This window comes from Jaculus jaculus, chromosome 5 (assembly GCF_020740685.1).
Source record: "Jaculus jaculus isolate mJacJac1 chromosome 5, mJacJac1.mat.Y.cur, whole genome shotgun sequence".
In the NCBI taxonomy this organism is placed as follows: Eukaryota; Metazoa; Chordata; class Mammalia; order Rodentia; family Dipodidae; genus Jaculus; species Jaculus jaculus.
The window spans coordinates 79,039,835-79,062,509 of NC_059106.1; the positions used below are offsets into that span (position 1 = coordinate 79,039,835).

Sequence of the window (22,675 nt, forward strand, 5' to 3'; positions counted from 1 at the left end):
GAGAAAAAGAGGCAGACTGAGAATGGCACTCAGGGCCTCCAGCCACTGCAAATAAACTCCAGATGAATGTGCCACTTGTGCATCTGGCTTATGTGGGTCTTGGGGAGTTGAACCTGGGTCCTTTGGCTTTGCAGGCAAACACCTTAATGACTAAGCCATCTCTCCAGCCCAAAACAGAGAAATCTTGATTTACAAAATTAAGGATGAAATGGTAGTCATTGCAACTGATAACACTAAGACTTAGAAAATCATTATGACATACTTATGAACTTAAAAAAAATGGAATGCTTCATGAATTTGTGTGTCATCCTTGCACATGGGCCATGCTAATCTCTGTATCAATCCAATCTTATTATATGTGGTGCTGAAGTGAGCACTTTGGGCTGGTTTCTGTCCTCCTAACTCCCTATAAAAAGCTACCTTACTGCTGTGTCTCCTCCCTTAAAGAGCAATTAGCAAAAAGCAAAACACTAAATGTTGAATTTATAAATATTCCAAATAAAATATTTTACTTAGAGCTTGGTGTCGTGGTGCACATCTTTAATCCTAGCACTTGGGAGGCAGAGGTAGGAGGATTGCTGTGAGTTTGAGGACACCCTAGGACTATAAAGTGAATTCCAGGTCAGCCTGGGCAGGAGTGAGACCCTACCTTGCAAAAGCCAAGAAAAAAGAATATTTTACTTCTTTGAGCATCCATTTTTAGATCAGATTTTGTGTTTGCAATGGCTGCAAAAGAATCATCAAAAATTTAAAATAGGGTTGGAGTGGTGGCTTAGGGTTTAATGCACTTGCCTGTGAAGCCTAAGGACCCAGGTTTGATTCTCCAGTACCCATGTAAAGTCAGATGGATAAAATGGCACATACATCTGAAGTTCATTTGCAGTGGCTAGAGGCCCCAGGCAAGTCCATTCTCTGTCACTCTCTCTTAGAAATAAAATATTAAAAACAAAACAACAAAAAAAGCAACTCAGTTACTGACAAGTAGCTTGTAAGTCACAAAATTCAAAAAAGCACATTACATTCCTATTAATTGCCTGTCTGACCTGCCTCTATGATTGACTACATTTTGGGCTCCATTTTCATTGGCTACCTATTCACATATGACAGTTTTGTAATTGTGTGTTTCTAGAGAGAGAAGAAAGGAAATCATTGTGCCTTCTCTACAGCATAGTTTTGTTTTGGTTTTTGGAGGTAGGGTCTCACTCTAGCCCAGGCTGGCCTGGAATTCACTATCTAGGGTCAGACTATCCTCAAACTCACAGTGATCCTCCTACCTCTGCCTCCCAAATGCTGGGATTAAAGGTATTTATTTTTAAATATTGTCTTGGGCTGGGAAACAGATCCCTCAGTAAAGCACTTGCCTCACAAGCAAGAGGTCCTGAGTTCAATCTGAGGACTACATGATGCTGGGCATGTAGTTGGACTGGCAGGTTCACACCTATAATCCCAGTTCGCAGGAGGCTGAGGTGGGAGTTTGAAGCCAACCTGGGCCATGGTGTGAGTTCCATGTCAGCCTAGGTTAAAGTGAGACCCCACCTCAAAACAAACAAACAAACAATGATTCTGGGCATGGTGGCTCACGTTTGTAATCCCAGCACTGGGGAGGCTCTCTGGTCATCCACTCTAGCCTAACTGGTGTGCTCCAAACCAATGAAATACCCTGTGTGAGGGGAAAAAAAACTCAAAAAACAAACCAACCATTGGCAATGTTCCTGAGGATGACACTTGCTTGTGGCCTCCACATGTGGGGTACAGGCACACACATGTACCTGCTCACACGCAAACATGCACACACATACCTATATACATACATTTTTTTTCCTGGTAATTTTGGAGGGTTTCTTCTGGTTTCACAACGTGCAATGCTCTTGTGCAAATTTTTAGGATTGCTGTAAAACTTGGGACAGCATCTGTCAAGTTTCTTTTAGGACATTTTCAGTTTCCTTGCACAATGACTAATTCTAAATCCTCTTTTAATTGACACTCATTATCCAGTTTGTCATCAACACCCTTTTGAAGTGGTACATTGTTTTTATGCTTTCTCAGTCAGTTTAGTAATTTATGCCAAACCAGCAAAACATTTAAATACACTTTTATCAATGTGTTCATGAAATCTGTTCCTTTTGAGGGGATTATCAAGAACTGCAGGGCTTCTTCATACTGACTTTTTTTTTTTCAAATATACCCATTCTTTATGAGTTTCTGCTTCCAGAGTGAACAAAAAATGTTCTTTTGGCTTCTCAAGGTAGGGTCTCGCTCCAGCCCAGGCTGAGCTGGACTTCACTATGTAGTCTCAGGCTGGCCTCAAACTCATAGTGCTCCTCCTACCTTTGTGTTGCGGTCAGGTTCGCATTGCTGGCAGAAATCACCCAACCAAGAGCAGGAAGAAAAGAGGTTTATTTTGGCTTACAGGCTTGAGGGGGAAATTCCATGATGGCAGGGAAAACAATGGCATGAGCAGAGGGTGGTCATCACCCCCAAGCCAACATAAGGTGGAGCATAACAACAGGAAAGTGTGCCAAACACTGGCAAGGGGAAACTGACTGTAACACCCATAAGTCCACCCCCCAAAATACACTGCATCCAGGAGGTGTTAATTCCCACATCTCCATCAGCTGGGAACCTAGCGTTCAGAACACCTAAGTTTATGGAAGACACCTGAATCAAACCACCACACTTTCCCTCCCAAGTGCTGGGATTAAAGGCATGTACCACCAAGCCCAGCAAAAATGTTTTAAATAACATTTTGTCCTGTTGATTCCTATCAGCTTCTTTGTACACTTTTATAGCTTTTATTTTGTAGTCTGTTGTTTTAAATATCAAATATTTAAAAATTATTTTATTTATTTATTTGAGAGAGAGAAAGAGATAATGGGTACTCCAGGGCCTCCAGCCACTGCAAACGAACTCCAGATGCATGTGATCTGGCTTACATAAGTCCTGAAGAATTGAACCTATGTCTTTTGGCTTTGCAGACAAGTGCCTTAACCGCTAAGCCATTTCTCCAGCTCAATATTTGACAGAGAAAGAGGGAGGAAGGGGAAGAGAGAGAGAGAGAGAGAGAGAGAGAGAGAGAGGGGGGGGAGAAATGGGCGCACCAGAGTCTCCAGCCAACTGAAAACAAACTCCATATGCATGCATCCCCTTGTGCATTTGGCTAATGTGGGTCCTGAGGAATTGAACCTGGGTCCTTTGGCTTTGCAGGCAAACGCCTTAACTGCTAAGTCATTCCTCCAGCCCAAGATTAAATGTTTTATGTCAATTATTTAACACATAAATGTAAAGATGACAAAAATAGGAAGCTATGTGTTTCCAAGTTAAATCTGTAAACTGAATGGGGTGGCACATGTCTGTAATCCCAGCACTTGAGAGATGCAGGTGAATCAGGAGTTGAATGTCATTCTAGGCTATATGGCAAGTTCAAGTCCAGCCAGGGCTATAAGGAACCCTGCCTCAAAAGGGAAGGAAAATTTAAAAAAAAAAAAAAGTGACAAAGGGAGCTGGAGAAGATGGCTCAGCAGTTAGGATGCTTGCCTGTAAAGCCTAACGTCCAGTATACTGCACTCCCAGCATCTGGGACGCTGAAGTAGAATTCAAAGCCAGCCTAGACTATAGAGTGAGTTCCTGGGCTACAGTGAGAACTTCCTCAAAAACACGGGGTCTGGAGAGATGTCTCAGTGGTTTGGAGTGCTTCTTGTGCAAGAATGAGGGCCTGACTCACCTGTAACCCCAGTTCCTCAGGGTAGCAGAGACCCACAAGCTCCAGACAAAGCAGGAATACAAAAAATATTCTGATTCAGAAATAAGACCAGGTGGAAGAGCAATGGAGCAGGATACCTGATGTTCCACTCTGTGGGGGACTGTATGGGGTGCTGCAAGCATACGTACATGGGTATACAATAGACACACACACACACTACATACATGCACACACACACGAGCAAAAGTTTAAATAAATATATTTTTTTAAAAAAGGAAAGAATCTCTGATTTCTCAGTTGTTTTACTGACAGTCAAGTGTTTCTCCTTCAGAGATGCTTGGACCACTCAAAGCACAGAGTTCTCCTCATTACTGTCCAATCTTGAAAAAAAAAATATATATATATATACATATCAAACACTGAGACAGGGTCTCACTTTGCAGCCCAGAGCCCAGGCTGGCCTCACACACAGTCTCAGTGATTCTCCTATCTGACCCTCTAAAATGATGAAATTATAGGTATGAGGCACCATGCCTGGCTCCGATGCCAATTATATACTGACATGTTTGTTGTCTGTGTCTTCCAGTAGAAGCTAAGGTATTTTCAGGTCACTATTATATTCCCAAGAACAAAACCAGTGAATGAATGAACAGATGAATGTGCGTGAATCTCCTAAGAGACATCAGTCTGTAACTTTGATTTCTGTCAAGATGTTTCTGCTACTGCCAGGACTAGTAAGAGCCAGCAACTGTGAGCAATCTACTATGGCCTCTACCTTTCCCAACACCCCCTCCCCCGACCCCCACCACATCTTCACATTAAAACTGGTCTCTATTGTAGCCTTCTTCCACAAAAAAGGGATCAACAACCCTCCCAAGTCCCTTTTTGATATGAGAGTCAAGAAATCTCCCCCCTCAAGTCTCTGTTCAACCTATAATTACCTTCCCTACTTTTGTATCCTAATATAGTATGATCTGGCATCGTGAGTTATTTTTACTTCTCTTGAATGAGTAACCCCCATCTGCAACCTCAGACCCAGCGTGTCCCAAACCAAAGGCACTGTATCCCCTACATGGGCAAGAGTGTGTCTCAAGTAGATCAGACCATGACGTGTGTACCATAGGCGTTGTTCCCTACTCCGCTCCCTTCCCGCCTCTGGCCACACCATTAGACTTTCCTAGACCTCCTAGTCATTTCTCTCCTTCCACATAAAAGCACCGTCTTTTTTATTTTCCTAAGTCAACCCACTGGTGGGGTCTTCCAAGCTCTGGGATGGTCTGTCAGGATGCATGTGTAATGGGGTCGCTGTTCTGATGGAAACCTTCAAAGGCCTCCCAGTGCTCCTGGGGAACAGACTCCGGTCCTGGCCATGTCCTGCCAGGCCCCTCCCAGTCTGTCCCCCCAAGCTCATCTCCTAGTCTGCCCTCCATTTCCTCGCCACCCTTCTCTGCACTTTCACCTCTGACCTCTGAGAGCAGTATCTCTGAGCATGCTGTGTCTTGCGTGGAATGCCGTCACTCTTCCCCACTCCCTTGACCTGGCAATGGTTGATCATGTCCATCTTGACTTAAACGTGGTGTCCTCTGAGAAGCCTTCCTGGACAAGCCTGGCTCGTCTGTTTCATACTCCCAAGATGCACTGAGCTGACACAAGGTCGCCTAGTGGCTGTCATTGAACTCCAATCCTACTGCCTCAGCTTCTGGAGGGCTGGGCTCACAGGTGAGTGCCACCACCCCCTGCTCTGACTTTTTGTTTTGTTTTTTTAGTTTTTTGTTTTTCAAGGTAGGGTTTCACTCAAGCTCAGGCTGACCTGGAATTCACTATGTAGTCTCAGGCTGGCCTCGAACTCACGGTGATCCTCCTACTTCTGCCTCCTGAGTGCTGGGCTGACATTTAAAAAAAATATTTATTTGCAAACAATGGGGGAGAAAGAGAGAGGAAGAGAACAGAGACAGAGAGAATGGGTGTGCCAGGGCCTCTAGCCAAAGCAAATGAACTCCAGATGCATGTGCCACTTTGTACAACTGACTTAACATGGGTACTGGGGAATCAAACCTGGGTCATAGGCTTTGCAGGCAAGTGCCTTAACCACTGGGCCATCTCTCCAGCAATGATCTGACTTTTTGTTCTTGACACATCAGAAACAGTGAACTGGTTACTTGTAGAATTGGCTACACAATATTCATCTTTTCCTTCAAACAGTAAACTCTCGAAACAATAACAACAAAAATCTATTACAATAATAATGTCTAACCCATTGTTACAGGCAGGGACTGCTCTAGGCACTTTTTATGTGTAATCTAATGAATTCCTCACAGGAACCTGCAAGATGAAGACTTCACCTTTCCCTGTTTTATGAACGAGAGGACTGAGAGGTCAAATTACTTGCCCAGGGATGCACAGATCAGAGGTGATGGGACCAGGATTTGAAGCTAAGCCCTCAATCTAGTGCTTGCTTCTGCCATCTCCCCGGCTGACTCTCACGTCTCCCATTTCCTGTTGTCCTCCTGGTACTTGGCACCAGGCACATGTCAGGCGTTCTGTGAGAATGAGCTAGAATCAGCCTGCTTGTGCTGGGCAGCTTCTAAGAGCAGAGTGAAGAGACCACAGCATGCCAGTCCAGCAAGTGCTCTCTTTCTGAAGTCATGCCAGAAAGATACACTCCCTGCTGGAGGGTGCAGACAAGTTTCTATGGGAAGAGCTGCTTGCTGTCCCCCAGAAAGACAGGACTGAAGTGGGCAGGAGAAGAGGGCCCAGGGGAGCCAGCGTTCCCGTGGTGCTGGGGCTGGGTGGGGTCATGGGCAAGGCTGAGGAAGGCGGGGACTGGCAGTCTGGGCCTCTAGGGTGAAAAAGCACAGGCTGGGGACTTGAGATCTTAAGGAGGGAGTAGGACAGGAAATGGCAAAAGTGCTTGGGAACAAGGGGACGTGCTGTGAGCTAGGATGAAGAATCTGCTTTCCTAAAGCCATTTGGAAACGTGTGGCTTGAACAACGTCATCCAGGTTTCTTTGCTAAGAATTTCTCAGAACATTTAGCATGTTCAAGTGCCTGGGGTTGTAAGACAAAGATTTAGGAGACACATTTCCGACATGGCTTATTAACCCTACAGCACATTCATTATAAAGAGGAAAAAAGCAGGCAGCCAAAATGGCTTGAGGCAGGGGAAAGAGTTCAGACTATCCCAGATTGCGCTGGAAGACTAAAAGATTGTTCTGTCCCCAAGTGACAGAGAGCCCAGGAGGCTGCCCCTGTGGACAGGGTGATAAGAGAAGGAAGGAGGCTGACCTGTCTGGCTGGCTTCTAGGCTCAATGCCAATGAGCCCTGTGCATATACAGATTCTTGAGTTTTCCCTACTCTAAAGTTGGGGGACCTGAGGCTCAGAGAGGCTGCTGGGTGCCAATCTATACCTGGCAAGTTGGAAGGACCACTTCTTGGATCCAGTCCAACCAAGGTGGATAGGAGGTGCAAAAACACTCTGATTCCCATGCCCTGAGTACCTACAGCTGTCTGGAGCCTTCTCCCCATCTCCTAGGGCTTGCAGAGCCTTCCAGACAGAAGCTGGGGAGCCACCAGTGAGTGGCGCAGGCTCCTCACACCAGCATCCATCCCCAGCACAACAGAACTGGGGACCCCAAGGCTAGCAGAAGGAGACTTGGCCTAGGAATTGACTGTCTTGCTCTTTTGAGAACAGGACAAACTGGTTCCAACCAGCTCTTCCACCACCCCCTGCTGGTTGACCTGAGCCACTTCCCCCTTGAACCTTAGCTCCTCCTGTGTGTTAGGACCTTGGCTGACTCATGCCCGAATGCCCCTCCCCCAACACCGGAATTCTCTCCGCACGGGCGCCATATTGCAGAATACCCACTCAGATCCTTTCTCGACGAGCTTTGGGAAGTGCCTTTAGACATCCGGGACACTCGCCTCCTCTCTTAGCATCTCTTCAAGCATTCTGACACTTTCCCTCACTGAGACTTGACAGCCCATCGTTGGCAGCGCTGTCCTATGCAAGGGGCGTGTCCGGAGTACCTACCTTACAAAACAGACTCTACAACGTCCCCCACCCTTGTGCCATGTGGAATCTTGGCTAAGTTCCCAGCCGCGATAAGATATGAAATCTGGTCTGTCCACACCAACGTGGGCAGGCACCCTACTTCACTGCGGCTCACCTAAGCCCCTGGGCTTAAGGCTGGCGCCCACACCTGCCACAAGTGACGATCAGGTTTACAGCATGACTTCAGTCCAAGCTGCTTGTGATTCCTTCAGTGACCTGCTAGCTGAGTCACACAGGACAAGTCATTTCACCTCCCTGAGCCTCAGTCTCATCTGTGATCTTGCCCTAGCAGTACTGACCCCAGAGTTGGGGGAGGGGAAGGAATGACACCTCTCAGCACAGTAAATACTGCTTTCTTTTTGTTATTTATCTTTTGAGTTTTTAGTGACAGCCTCCATACATATCCACAATGATCGTCATCCCCTCCCCAACCCACATTTGTCCCTTTTGCGTATGCTCCCTCCACTGAATCACTGCTTTCCAACTAGTCCCTCTTCTATTTTGAGGTCTTTTTTGGGGGGGGCTCCTATTATGCAGGTCTTGTGTAGGTAGTGTCAGCCACTGTGAGGTCATGAATGCAATGGCTACTTTGTACCTGGAAGACAGCACTCCAAAGCACTCCTCCCCTTCCTTTGGCTCCTACATTCTTTCTGCCACCTCTTCCACTATAGTCCCAGAGCCTTGCAGGCTGTGATAGAGATGTCTCTCAGTGCTGAGCACTCCACTGTCACTTCTCAGTGCTTTGAGTTCACTGGGGCCAGAGTAACCCTCTGTGGACTACACCCACATGAGAGCCCAGGGCTTACCAACCATGCCCTATGCAGTGTCCAACATTTGTCCATTGCCTTCTCCTCTTCCCTCACTCCATTAAAAAAGTGCCTGGTGGACTGAGGACGTAGCTCAGTTGCTATAGTGTTTAGATAGCATGTATGAACCCCTGTGTTCAGTCTCCAGCACTGTATAAACCAAGTGGCAAGAGGATCAGATCTTTAAGGTACTTCACCAATAAATGGTGTTCAGGGCCAGCCTGGACTAGAGACCCTCTCTCTCTCTCTCTCTCTTTCTCTCTCTCTCTCTCTCACACACACACACAAAGCACTGGGATGGGGATATGACTCAGTGGTTTAAAGGTGCTTGCTTGCAGGCCTGCAGACCCAAGTTCTATTCCCCAGCACCTATACAAAGTTGGATACAAAGTGGCACACCCATCTGTAATCCCAGTGGTCTACAGCCATGGAAGATAGAACCAGGAGAATCTAGAAGATTACGGACTAGCTACACTGATGCATATGCTGCCAGAAGAAAAAAAAAAAAAAAAAAACACAAGGGAGGCCTGGAGACATGGCTTAGTTGTTAAAGTGTTTGCTGACCAAGCTTAAGGACGTGGGCTCGAGTCCCCAGTACTCACATAAAGCCAGATGCACAAGGTGGCACATGAATCTGGACTTTATTTGCAGTGACTAGAGGCATTGGTGCATCCATTCTCTCTCTCCATCTGCCTCTTTTTTTTCTCTCTCACATAAATAAATAAATAAATAAATAAATAAATAAATAAATAAATAAATATATACATATACATATATATATATATTTTTTGTTTTGTTTTTTTGAGGTAGGGTCTCACTCTAGCCCAGGCTGACCTGGAATTCACTATGTAGTCTCAGGGTGGCCTCAAACTCACAGTGATCCTCCTACCTCTGCCTCCCAAGTGCTGGGATTAAAGGCGTGTACCACCATGCCCAGCTAATAAATATATTTTTTAAATGTGTCTTGTGCTGGAGAGATGGCTCAGCAGTTAATGCATTTGTGTGCAAAACCTAGTGACCTGGGATTGGTTCCCCGGTACCCACAAAAATCCAGATGCACAAAGTGACACATGCATCTGGAGTTTGTTTGCAGTGGCCAGAGGCCCTGGTGCACCCATTCTCTTTCTCTTTCTGTGTGTCTCTCTTTGCTTGCAAATAAATAAACAAATAAAATATTTTTAAATGTGGCTGGGCCTGGTGCACATGCCTTTAATTCCAGCACTCAGAAAACTGAGGTAGGAAAATCAACTGTGAGTTCGAGGCCAGCCTAAGGCTAATTTGAGGTCAGCCCAGGCTAGAGTGAACCCTACCTCAAAAAAACAAAATAAAACAAAACAAAAGCATCTTATCAATTAATTACCTTGGAAATATCAGGCATGGTTCTGGGAGCTGGAGATAAGCAATGAAGAGAGTGAGGGGATCCCTGTTTCAGTGACAACTACATGGAGACCCAGACATTCAGTAAGGAAACAAATGTGCAAGCCAGAAAAATACCAGCCGGGCATGGTGGTGCACACCTCTAATCCCAGCCCAAGGTATGAATGAGGATTACTGTGAGTTCAAGGGCACCCTGAGACTACAGAATGAATTAAAACAAGAAAGAAAAAAAGAAAAGAAAAATACCAGCCAGGGACTTATGCAGAACTCAGATAAACGTATGCAAGAGGACCTGGGTGAGGGTTTTTGACGAGTGGCTGGGGAGGCCTCTCATAGGAGGTGACAGTTTTGCTAAGGCCCGAGATAAGACAGCTAGCCCTCTGAAAGCCAGGGGAAGAGCCTCCTAGCAGTGGGAATAGCAGGTGCAAAGGCTCCAAGATGGGAGCAAAGTGGTCCTGTCTCAGGAACAGAAGGGCGCTGTGTGTAGCGTACCCCTGAGGAAGGAAGGAAGACGCGGGCAGGAGCCAGGGGAAGGAGCTTCATTATTTTTTCAGGGCACAACAGGAAGCATGAGTGGATTTTAAACAAGAAAATGACATTGTCTGATTTTAAAAAATTAATAGAATCTGTTTCTATGGTTGTTTTAGATTTACAGAAAAAAATCAGTAGAAAGTACAGAGTGTTCCCTCTCACTTTTTTTTTTTTCTTGAGGTTGTGTCTCACTGTAGCTCAGGCTGACCTGGAATTCACTATGGAGTCTCAGGGTGGCTTCGTTCACAGTGATCCTCCTACCTCAGCCTCCCAAGTGCTGGGATTAAAGACGTGTGCCGCTATGCCCGGCTCCTCTCACTTTTTACCACCCATATTCACACAATCTTTTTCTCACACACACACTTTCACACGCATATGCACACATACATACACATGCACTGAATTTCCTGTTCTTAACATCTTCCATTGGTGCAATAGTTATGACATGATGTATAATTTGTTTTTGAGACAGTCTTTTTATGTATTTATTTATTTTTTGGTTTTTGGAGGTAGGATCTCACTGTAGCCCATACTGACCTGGAATTCACTATGTAGTCTCAGGGTGGCCTTGAACTCATGGTGATCCTCTTACCTCTGCCTCCCAAGTGCTGGGATTAGAGGCGTGTGCTACTATGTCTGGCTTGAGACACAGTCTTATTCCACAGTCTAGACGGTCCTGAGCTCATTATATAGAGCAGGCTAACTTTGGAACTCATGGCAATGCACCTGCATAAATCTCCCAAGTGTTGGGTTTGCAGGCATGATCCACCACACCTGGCTTAAGACATGATAATGAACTGAGGGACGCAGTTTGCTCTTTGGCCTGCATGTGGGTGCTGACCGCTATAGATGTGCATCCCCCAGGGCAGCGTGAGGCAGGGGCTGTCACCGCCTCATAATCAGCCTGTCTCCCCCACCCCCAGTACCCTGGCAACTGCTACTCTTTTACAAAATATATTTTTATCCATTTATTCATTTGCAAGCAGAGAGAGAGAGAGAAGAGAAACAGAGAGAATGTACCAAGACCTCCTCTGCTCCAAACAGACTCCAGATGCATGTGCTACTTTGCGCGTCTGGCTGTACGTGGGCATTGGGGAACTGGACTCTGGTCCTCAGGGTCCTCAACCACGAGCCATATCTCCAGCCCAAGCACTGATCTTTTTACTCTATCAATAGCTTTTGCCTTTTCTAGAACATCCTGCAGTTGGAATCATAAAGGTAGCTTTTTCAGAGTGGCTTCTGTCGCTTGATTTTTTTTTTTTTCTTAAAGATCATGTTGTCTGTTTTATAGAGAACAGATGGAACGGGATAGAAATAACCACAGAAAGACCAGCAAGGAGGTGAAACAGCCACCCTGGGGCTTGAGGCTGTGATTGGCCAGGCCGGGGAGATGAGAACCTGGCAGCAGTGTGGAGCTGAGAGGCTGGAGCCGCTACAGGGCAATCGAGGTAGAGAGGAAGGGCCTATGTGCCACAGATTGAGCCAGGCCTGGGGAGAGCAATATCTTAAAGTTGCCATAGATATTGCAGTGGAGGTTTTTGTTTTTTTTTTTTTCCTTTTGTTTTTGGGTGGTTTGGTTTGGTTTGGTCAGGGAGTGGGGGTTGTTTGCATGTATGTGTGTGTCCTTGTGCCCATGTGTGCACATGCATGGGGGGAGCAGAAGTTGATGCCTGGCGTCGTCTACCTTAGCTACTTGCCACCTTATTTGTGTGTGTGTGTGTGTGTAGAGTACATATGTAGTGTTATGTATGTGACGGATGCTGTTTGCACATGTGGGTACAAATGCACACACCCTATCACAGGATCACAGCCAGCTCCATGCTGCTGGGATGAACCTACGAACCAGAAAAAATTTAATGCAGGAAGGGATTTATTTTAGGCTTCCAGATCCAGGGGAAGTTCCATAATGGCAGAAGAAGCTGGTGCCCTTTGCCAAGTCCACACAGGGAGAAGACCCACCACAGGCACCACAAGCAAGTGCATTCTGGGAACCCCTGGCAGAACCCGCTTTGCGTACCTTAAGAATCCACCCACAGTGACACTTCCTCCAACCCGGGGGCTGGAAATCCAAGTTACAAGCTTTAATAAACTCCTGAGTGTATTGGGGGACATAACTTCAAGCTACAACACACCCCATGCTTGTACATGTGGAAGACAGAGAACATCAGGTGTCGTCTTATGGCTCATCGTGAAACAGGGTGTCTCCTTCTACCCAGAGCTGCTGTCTGTCCTTCAGTAAGCCCCAGTGACTCTCCAGTCTCTGCCCCTACCAACAGATGGGGGTTACAGACATGCATGGCTATGCCCAGCTTTTTTGTTGTTATTTGTTTTTTTGAGGCAGGGTCTCACTCTACCCTAGGTGGATCTGGAACTCACCATGTAGTCCCAGGATGGCCTCAAACTCACAGTGATCTTCCTACTTCTGCCTTCCGAGTGCTGGCATTAAAAGGTGTGCTCCACCATGCCTGGCTATGCATAGATTTTTTAAAAATTCTCTTTTTTTAAAAAAATATTTTTATTTATTTATTTGAGAGTGACAGACACAGAGAGAAAGACAGATAGAGGGAGAGAGAGAGAATGGGCGCGCCAGGGCTTCCAGCCTCTGCAAACGAACTCCAGACGCGTGCGCCCCCTTGTGCATCTGGCTAACGTGGGACCTGGGGAACCGAGCCTTGAACCGGGGTCCTTAGGCTTCACAGGCAAGCGCTTAACCACTAAGCCATCTCTCCAGCCCAAAAATTCTCTTTTATTAGATATGGACATACTTAGTATGTAAACAACACATGTTGGTACCATCCTTTCTTTCATCCCTGCCCCTTTTCTGAAGAGGCCCTCCTCATTGGGGATATAGGTCAATCCCATGGAGATTGTGGGTCATCAGTCAGTAATGGGGGAGAGGCAGTGTCTTTGTACATAATGTAACCTGTGGCTCTAACAATGTTTCTGCCCCTGTTCGGCAAGATTCTGAGCCATGTTGTGCATTTTCTACTTCAGTGAGGGGCTCTTAGGAGCCTCTGGATCTCTGCTTTGGTAGGTGTTGAGTGTCCTCAGTTCTATCTCCTTCACCCTTGTGCTGATATCAGGTTCACCTAGAAAGCAGCACTCTTGCGCATCTCCCCAACTCCTCTGTGGTTTCAGCTGGGGCCGGGGTGGAGTGCACTGGGTCGTTTATCTCCTCAGGTCCTACTTGCATCTGAAAAAGAGAAGCAGATTCTCCAACAGAGAGTGAAGTCAGCATTGGCTAAATGGGATAAACATTATTAATTAAGAGAAAATTTATAGCCTAAGATTAGTGGAAGCTTGACACTGGAAAGCAAAATCATTATTTGGATATGATTCTGACTTGTTTCCCAGTTCCAGATATGGTTTCCTCTCCACTGAGTGGATCTGTTAGCCAATCTAAGAACAGTTGGTTGCCCACCATGGCTGTGTGCCACTATTGCACTTGTGTGAGCATCACATCAGGTTGTTTGCTTCTGAGTAGCTTAGACTTTGAGTTGCTCGGACAGATGTTGGCCACTTTCCCCCGGTAGTTCATGTAGCGCCTTCCAGCACTAGATGTATACCGAGCTTTTTATGTGCATTATGGGAAACTTGCAGTTTCCAGCCTAAGAGGATTTCAGGCTTATGCAGCGAGCACTCTTAACCACTGGGCCATCTCCCCAGCTCTCCAATGTATATTTTGAGATAGTCTCACACTGCACCTATAGCTCACTGACTGGGCTAGGCTAACTAGCCAGCAAGCCCGAGGAATCCTCCTATCTCTGCCTTCCCAGTGCTGGGATTGTAGGTATGCACAACCATGCTTGGCTTTTAAAAAAATTTATTTGTTTGAGAGAGATACAGAAATAGGCAGGGAGAAAGAGAGAGAGAGAGCGAATGGGCACACCATGGCCTCCAGCCACTGCAAATGAACTCCAGATGTGTGTGCCACCTTGTGCATCTGGCTTATGTGGGTCCAGGGGAATTGAACCCAGGTCCTTTGGCTTTACAAACAATGCCTTAATCACTAAGCCATCTCCCCAGCCCCATGCTTGGCTTTTATTTTATTTTATTTATTTATTTTTTGGTTTTTTGAGGTAGGATCTCACTCTAGCTCAGGTTGACCTGGAATTCACTATGTAGTCTCAGGGTGATCTTGAACTCATGGCGATTCTCTTACCTCTGCCTCCCTAGTGCTGGAATTAAAGGCATGCGCTACCACGCCCAGCTTCCATGCTTGGCTTTTAATGTGAATGCTGGGGAATCCAACCTCAGGTCCTCCTTATGCTTGCACAGACTGGGCCATCTCTCCAGCACATGTTTTTTGTTTTTGTTTTTTTTTTTCCATTTGAGACAGGGTTTTATGTAGTCCAGGCTACCCTTGAACTTGATATGTCCTCCTAAAGAGGACCTTGAATTCTTTTCTTTTTTGGTTTTTCAAGGCAGGGTTTCACTCTAGTCCAGACTGACCTGGAATTAACTAGTCTCTGGGTGGCCTCGGACTCTCCATGATCTGCCTACCTCTGCCTCCCACATGCTGGGATTAAAGGCCTGTGCCACCATGCCTGGCTAGGATCTTGAATTCTTTATACTCCTGCTCTACATCCTAAAAGCTGGGATTACAAGTGTGTACCACCAGGTCTGGCTTATTGCTGTGGTTTTTTGTTTGTTTGTTTCTTGAGGTAGGGTCTTACTCAAGCCCAGGCTTATCTGGAATTCACTATGTAGTGTCAGGCCTTGAACTCACGGTTATCCTCCTATCTCTGCCTCCTGAGTGCTGACTGTGGGTCTTAATTCACTTAAATACTCTTCATTTTCTCATGGAATTGGAGACATAGCTCCAGAGCGGTCACTAGCATGGCCAGGACCACACGGCCAAGCTCCCTCCTCTGCCTTGATGGCAGGCCTCCAACCCCTCCTCTGGGGTCATCATCGGCCGCCAGCTCCTCACCCTCTAATGCCTTGTTAAGTATTCTCTCCTCTCAGTGGTTGTTTCATTGCACAATCAATAAACCACTCACAGAAATAAAAGATTTCCAGATTTCTGCACTGCTGACTCCCTGCCTGGAAACCCTTCTCCTTTGCCCTCCTGGCTTCTCTCATTGCACCTGGCAAAATATCTAGGACTTGAATCTCAGCAACATGACATGATAACTTATTTTGGCCCTGGAATTAGCTTGGCTTCTTTTGGTCACATATAGCTATTTTAAGAGAGAGAGAAAAAATTAGAAGATGCAGAGGAGCAGAATGGTGGTGTGTATTTCTTTGGAGACAACAGGTAGATTGAAGATGGTGGGGTTGAAATAGTCAGTGTGGTGACCAGTCAGGACATGGTTCCAGAGGCTGCCTCACCCCTTACCCATCAGCTTCCCCCACCTCCACCCCTGCCACATTTTATTTATTTATTTATTTTGGTTTTTCCTTTTTTTAAATATATATATATTTATTTTACTTTTTTTATTTATTGGAGAGGGAGAGGGAGGGAAGGAGGAAGAGAGAAAGAGGCAGATAGAATGGGCACACCAGGGCCTCCAGCCACTGCAAACTCCACACTGAAGTACCACTTTGTGCATTTGGCTTATGTGGGTCCTGGGGAATTGAACCTGGCTCCTTAGGCTTCACAGGCAAGTGCCTTAACAGCTCAGCCATCCCTCCAGCCCTTTTTTTTTGTTTTTTCTAGGTAGGGTCTCGCTTTAGCCCAGGCTGACCTGGAATTCACTATATAGTCTCAGGGTGGCCTTGAACTCACGGCAATCCTCCTACCTCTGCCTCCCGAGTGCTGGGATTAAAGGCGTGCGCCACCATGCACGGCCCAGATTTTAATATTTTTATTTATTTATTTATTTGACAGAGAAAGAGGGAGGGAGGGAGAGAAAGAGAGAGAGAGAGAATGGGCATGCTAGGACCTCCAGCCACTGCAGACAAACTCCAGACACATGCACCCCCTTGTGCCTCTGGCTAATGTGCTAACGTGGGTCCTGGGGAATTGAACCTGAGTCCTTTGGCTTTGCAGGCAAATGCCTTAATTGCTAAGCCATCCCTCCAGCCCCCCCTGCCACATTTTAAAAGCAGGATGGGCGAGGCTTCATCCTGGTGGTTCTCAGTGAAGGCAAAAATCTCCCCAGTGGGGAAGCAAGAGTTGGCCAAATTGGCCATACTGTCTCCAGAAACTCCAGCACGTCTCAGATGGTCTGTAGTTTCTTGACACAGACTCTCTTTCTGGAAGACCTCTCCATGGAAACACTCTCTTCTTAAGGGATGCAGGGGGCTCATAAGACTCAGGAAGCTAAGGGAAATTGACAAGGCTCAGGAAGCCCAAATCAATTATCAGTGTTTGTGCCTGTGGAGTTGGTTTGCAGCCGCAAGAGGTGCTGGTGTGTGTCTGCTTATAGTCTCTCCCTCTCTCTCTCTGCTTGCAAATGAATAAATCAAATATTTTAAAACAATTTTTGACTTAGTTACTAGAGTTATGGTAACCCTTCCCTAAAGTTATATAAGTAATAAACAATTGCCAGGTGTGGTGGATTGAATGAACTGTCCCCCGTAGGCTCATGTGTTTTGAATACTTGGTCTCCAGCTGGAGGAAATTTGGGAAAGTTGTGTGGGGCCTTTGGGAGGCAGAGCCTTACTGGGAGACACTAAGAGAGCTTTGGGGTAATACAACCCAGCTCCAGACCTAGAACTCAAACCATTTCCTTCCTTCAAATGTGGAGATGTGACCTCAGCCTCCTGCTTAGGCACTTGCTGTGCTTTTCCCACCATACTGAAACTTCCCCTTGAACCTCTGGGTGGAAATGAACCCTTTCCTTCCACAAGCTGCTGCGGTTCGGGTGTTTTGCCCCAGCAATGAGAGGCAACTGTTACGCTAGGATGTGGGAGGAGCGGGTGATGGATCCTGGGACAGAGGGAGCTGCCTGCAAGTTGGTCAGGAGAGCTCTGCGGTTACAGCTTGAGTGCACTGGGTAGGCTGGCTTTCTAGAGATGCAGCTGGCTTTGAGACATCCACACTCGTGTAAGAAAGAACTCATTGGCTAACCAAGCTAGACTGGTAGAGTTGCTGCCTGGGTGGAATCATCATCAGTGTGCTTTCTGGGATGAAGAGGCGTTTGTTCATGTCTCCCCAGGAAGTCACCCAGCGAGTGTGGCGCAGTAGGTAGAGCCCTGTTTTTAGCTAGACTCGCAGAGAAATCAAATGCCCCATCTAACCTGCAGCTTTCCTGACATACGACTAAATTCTGACTGACCCGTAGAAACAGAGGTGGTGAACAACTTCTGTCAGGGATCTTTCCTTCCAGGCTGGAATGAATGCATGATGGACCATGTGGCAAAAGTGTAACTCCATAGAGATGGCAGAGCCACCAGATAAGAGACTGGGGACCCTGATGCCCTGAAGATGCTATAGCATTTTATTTTTTATTTATCTGAGAATGACAGATAGAGAAAGAGGCAGATAGAGAATGGGTGCACCAGGGTCTCCAGCCACTGCAAACGAACTCCAGACACATGCACCACCTTGTGCATCTGGCTTACATGGGTCCTGGGGAATACAAGCCTCGAACTGAGGTACTTAGGCTTCACAGGCAAGCTCTTAACTACTAAGCCATCTCTCCAGCCCTTGCCACAGCATTTTTAATGGCTTCCAGGAGGCAATAAAACCTCCTTTTCTCTTTAAATCTCCCTGTAGTCTATTATAACACATGCTAATAATTATGTCTAGCTTGGAGACTGACAGTAAGTGCTTAGTAAATTAGGCTGAATTATTGACTCAATTACAAAAAGAAAAACTCTCAATTCTAGCATTTAACACCTCAGCCATTTGCATACTCTTTCTCAGCTCTTCTTGACACATAGAGGACATTTTAATACAGGTATAATTATCACACTAATAGAATTTTATATCCATTATTTTCCCATAATCATATAATAAACATTTTTCATGTTAAGTTATGTTATCATCACTGTAAATGGGTGGGTGACTTTCTACCCGAGAAATCAACCATAATTCATAGAACCACATTCTTATACATTGATATATATATATTCTCCAACTTTCATAATTACAGAGAATTCTACAAGGAAGTTAATTCTTATTCTATTTTTTTTTTTCCTCTTTTGACAGTTCACTCTAACGCTCTACCTTCACCAACCACTTGGAAGTTTTATAATTTCTAGTTCAATTCTGGGAAATATTCATAAAAATAATATTATAATAGCAATAGCAGCCTATTAGTGGCCATTGACTATGTAACATGTCATAGCAGGCACTTTATATACATCTGTATACCTATATATAATTTATCACACACACACACACACACACACACACACACACCAGCCATATAGTGACAATTCAAAGGGCAAATCTGGACCAGAGAGATGGCTTAGTGGTTAAGGCATTTGCCTGCAAAGCCTAAGGACCCAGGTTTGATTTCCCAATACCCACATAAGCCAGATGCACAAAGTGGCACATGCATCTGGAGTTCATTTGCAGTGGCACCCATTCTCTCTCTCTATCTGCCTCTCTTTCACTCAAATAAATAAGTAGATACAATACTTATTTTAACAAAGGGCCAATCCTAAAATCAAACTGGATTTAAATCTCAGTAAAACTGCTCAATTGTGAGATCTTGGGAAAAGTTTTAATTTCTCTGACCTCCAGTTCTTTGTCTATAAAATGGAGATCATTACATTTTGTTCACAGGATTGCTGTGAGGATTAGAGGAAGCAACAATACCAACTGGCATTTCTCGAGGCAAGCTCCAAGCTAACCAGAGGCTTAGCATTGATTGCCTCACTTGTCGTGAGCATGGGAGAAAGAGTTGCTGCTCCATTGTCCAGATGCGGCACTTGAGGCCAAGATCACAAAGACTCACCTGCCCAGCCTGGAACACAGGAGCTGAGCAATTCTCACATGGTCAGACTGACTTCAAGGCTGTCATATACCTGAAGGGACTCTTCTTGTTTTTCAATTTTTTTTTTATTAACAACTTCCATGATTATAAACAATATCCCATGGTAATGCCCTCCTTTCCCCCCACTTTCCCCTTTAAAATTCCATTCTCCATCATATCCCCTCCCCCTCTCAATCAGTCTCTCTTTTATTTTTGATGTTATGATCTTTTCCTCCTATTATGATGGTCTTGTGTAGGTAGTGTCAGGCACTGTGAGGTCATGGATATCCAGGCCATTTTGTGTCTGGGTGGAGCACATTGTTAGGAGTCCTACCCTTCCTTTGGCTCTTACATTCTTTCTGCCTCCTCTTCTGCAATAGACGCTGAGCCTTGGAAGGTGTGATAGGGGATTCTTCTTTTTTAATTAAAAAAAATATATATGTAGGACTGAGAGATGGCTTAGTGATTAAGGCGTTTGCCTGTGAAGCCAGAAGGACCCAGGTTCATTTCCCAGGAATCATATAAGCCAGATGCATAAGGTGGTACATGCATCTGGAGTTCATTTACAGCAGCTGAAGGTCCTGGTGCACCCATTCTCTCTCTCTCTCTCTCTCTTTTTCTCTGCCTCTTTCTATCTCTCAAATATTTGTTTTAAAAAATATTTAATGAGCCGGGCATGGTGGCACATACCTTTAATCCCAGCACTTGGGAGGCAGAGGTAGGAGGATCACTGTGAGTTTGAGGCCACCCTGAGACTACAGAGTGAATTCCAGGTCAGCCCAAACTAGAGTGAGACCCTACCTTGAAAAAAAAAAATTAATGAAAGTTTATTGTTATAAACAGAAAATCAAGAATTAATTTTATCTCAGGGTACTAACCTTAAAAATTTTAATAACCTTAAAAATTTTTATTTTATTTTTGACAATTTCATACATATGTATAATACATATGTTACACATATATAATACATATGTATTATACATATAATATATGATATATATATGTATAAACAAATATTTGTAAGGCAGTTTGACCATGTGTCCACATAGCATAACAACAGCAATGGCTTCCCCCCTAGGGCCTATGAGCTTCCCAGGTGAAAGCTTTTGCCCAGATTTACAGTACCAGGCACGCATGTCCTCATGTGGAGTCGGCCTCAAAACCAATCAGAGAGCAGTTGGTTTCCCTCCTAACAGTCATGCCTCTATTGCACCAGGCTTTTTTGTTTGTTTGTTTTTTGTTTGTTAAGCACAGTCTCACTCTACAGCCAAAGCTGGCCTAGAACTTGGCATCCTCCTGCCTCAGCCTCCCAAATGCTGGGATTACAGCCATGCACCACCATACCTAGCTGGGATTCTCCTCCTGTCTGAGCTCACTAGGCCGAAGCCCAGCTTCCTTGGCACAGCCTCGCCCGTCACCCTATATGCTGTCCCACAGCACGTGACCTTCTTTCCAGATACATCAAGCCCTTCTGTCCTCTCCACAGTCACCATTGTAACCTGGAAGGCCTCAGAAGATCAGGTGTGAACAGACACCATTTAACAAGCTATTCCCTGGGCCAGATCTCACTGAATCTTCGCCATTACACAAATACATCATATATACCATACACACACCATGCACACCATACACACATACCATGTATATCATACTCACACCTCATGCACACATGATACAAATACACACAATACACCATACATACAAACATGTACCATACACAAGCCCCATATTTTCCTGTGAGAAAAGCGTGGCACAGGAAATAACCAAGTTATAGGGCCACCCTTCAGAAACTGAGCCCCTGGCCAGGTGGGAAATAAAAGCCTAGAACCTTGCTGTCCTCACTCACGGCTGTCTGAGGCACTGGTGCCTAGGAGATGGGAAGTTTATGTTTTGTTAGTTTATGTTAGGTCACCACTTACACCCCAGAACTAGCCCAGTGCTCAGTGAGAGCCTCCTGGGCTCCCAGACAGAACCACAAAGGCAGGGCCAGGATCCAAGAGAACGCTGTGGGAGCACCATTCTCTGAGAGCCCTGAAATAGCTCAGCGCGGCTCCAACTCCAGCGCTGCACTGGCTGGAGGATTCCGAAATAGCTCTTTCCTACCACAAGGTGACCTAGTTACCAGGTCTCTCTTGTCACATGAGTTTGGCTGGGCAAGACACTCACTTGTCCCTTTCTACCCCGAGCAAGCCCAGTCTCGCACTCTCCACGCCATTCCTGATTCTCCTGCCCTTCCTGGAATGGAGAAGAACGTGTACACTGTGGCATCAAAGCACGCCCACAGCATCATCACACTTGCTTCTCAGAACAGGCCAGGGACAGACGACTCCGTATCCTATGACTGGCTGAGGCCGTGAAGGCACAGAGCGGGGAAGCCATGGGAGTGGAGACGCACAAATGCAAGGAGACAGCCAGTACTTGGGCCCGGGCTCCTGGTACAGAGAAAGTGTCTTAGCGGTGCCTGTCCTGAGCTCCCTGAGTGTAAGACTCCCCACCTGCCCATAGCCTGTGGCCCAGCTCCCCAGCCTGTTAGCAGAGCTTGAGATCAAGGCATTGGCTTGTGGACTGGAGAGATGGCTCAGTGGTTAAGGTGCTTGCCTAAAGAGCCTAATGTCCTGGGTTCAATTCCCAGTACCCACGTAAAACCAGATACACAAAGTAACACATGTGTCTAGAGTTTGCTTGCAGTGGGTAGGGGCCCTGGTGCATCCATATTCATTCTCACTCTCTCCTCTTCCCTGTTTCTCTTTTCTCTGTCTCACTCTGCTTGAAAATAAATAAATAAATAAATAAATAAATAAATAAATAAAAACATTTTTAAAAATGGGGATTAGAGAGATGGCTTAGAGGTTAAGGTGTTTGATGCACAAGGTAGCTCATGAGTCTGGAGCTCATTTGCAGTGGCTAAAGGCTCTGGTGTATCCTTTGTCTCCCTCTACCTCTCTCGCCTCTTCTCAAATAAATAAATAATAAATTAATTAAAAGATATTGTATGTTTACCAGCCTCAGAAGCTTGGCCTTGAACTGCAGTAATAATCATCAATTGTGTGACTTCTGGCAAGTAATTTCATCTGTATGAGACTTGGTTTCTATGTCTATAAAATCATGTAATAATCACACCAGCATCCTAGGGGTGTTAGGAGGATGACTTGAGAGAGAATGTCTTAGTTTCTTTCTATTTTAATTTTTATTTATTTATTTGAGAGAAAGAGAGAGAGAGAGAGAGAGAGAGAGAATGGGCATGCTAGGGCTTCCAGCCACTGCAAATGAACTCTGTCTTACAGAGAGAGAGAGAGAGAGAGAATGGGCATGCTAGGGCTTCCAGCCACTGCAAAT

At 45.6% G+C, this 22,675-nt stretch overlaps 1 non-coding gene across 1 annotated transcript; it reads right to left on the minus strand.

Moving 5' to 3' along the window:
* Window positions 1-273: 273 nt before the first annotated feature.
* LOC123461158 lies at window positions 274-377 on the minus strand. The gene has a single exon (XR_006637475.1). It is a non-coding gene; the product is annotated as a U6 spliceosomal RNA (small nuclear RNA).
* Between the last annotated feature and the right edge of the window lie 22,298 nt (window positions 378-22,675).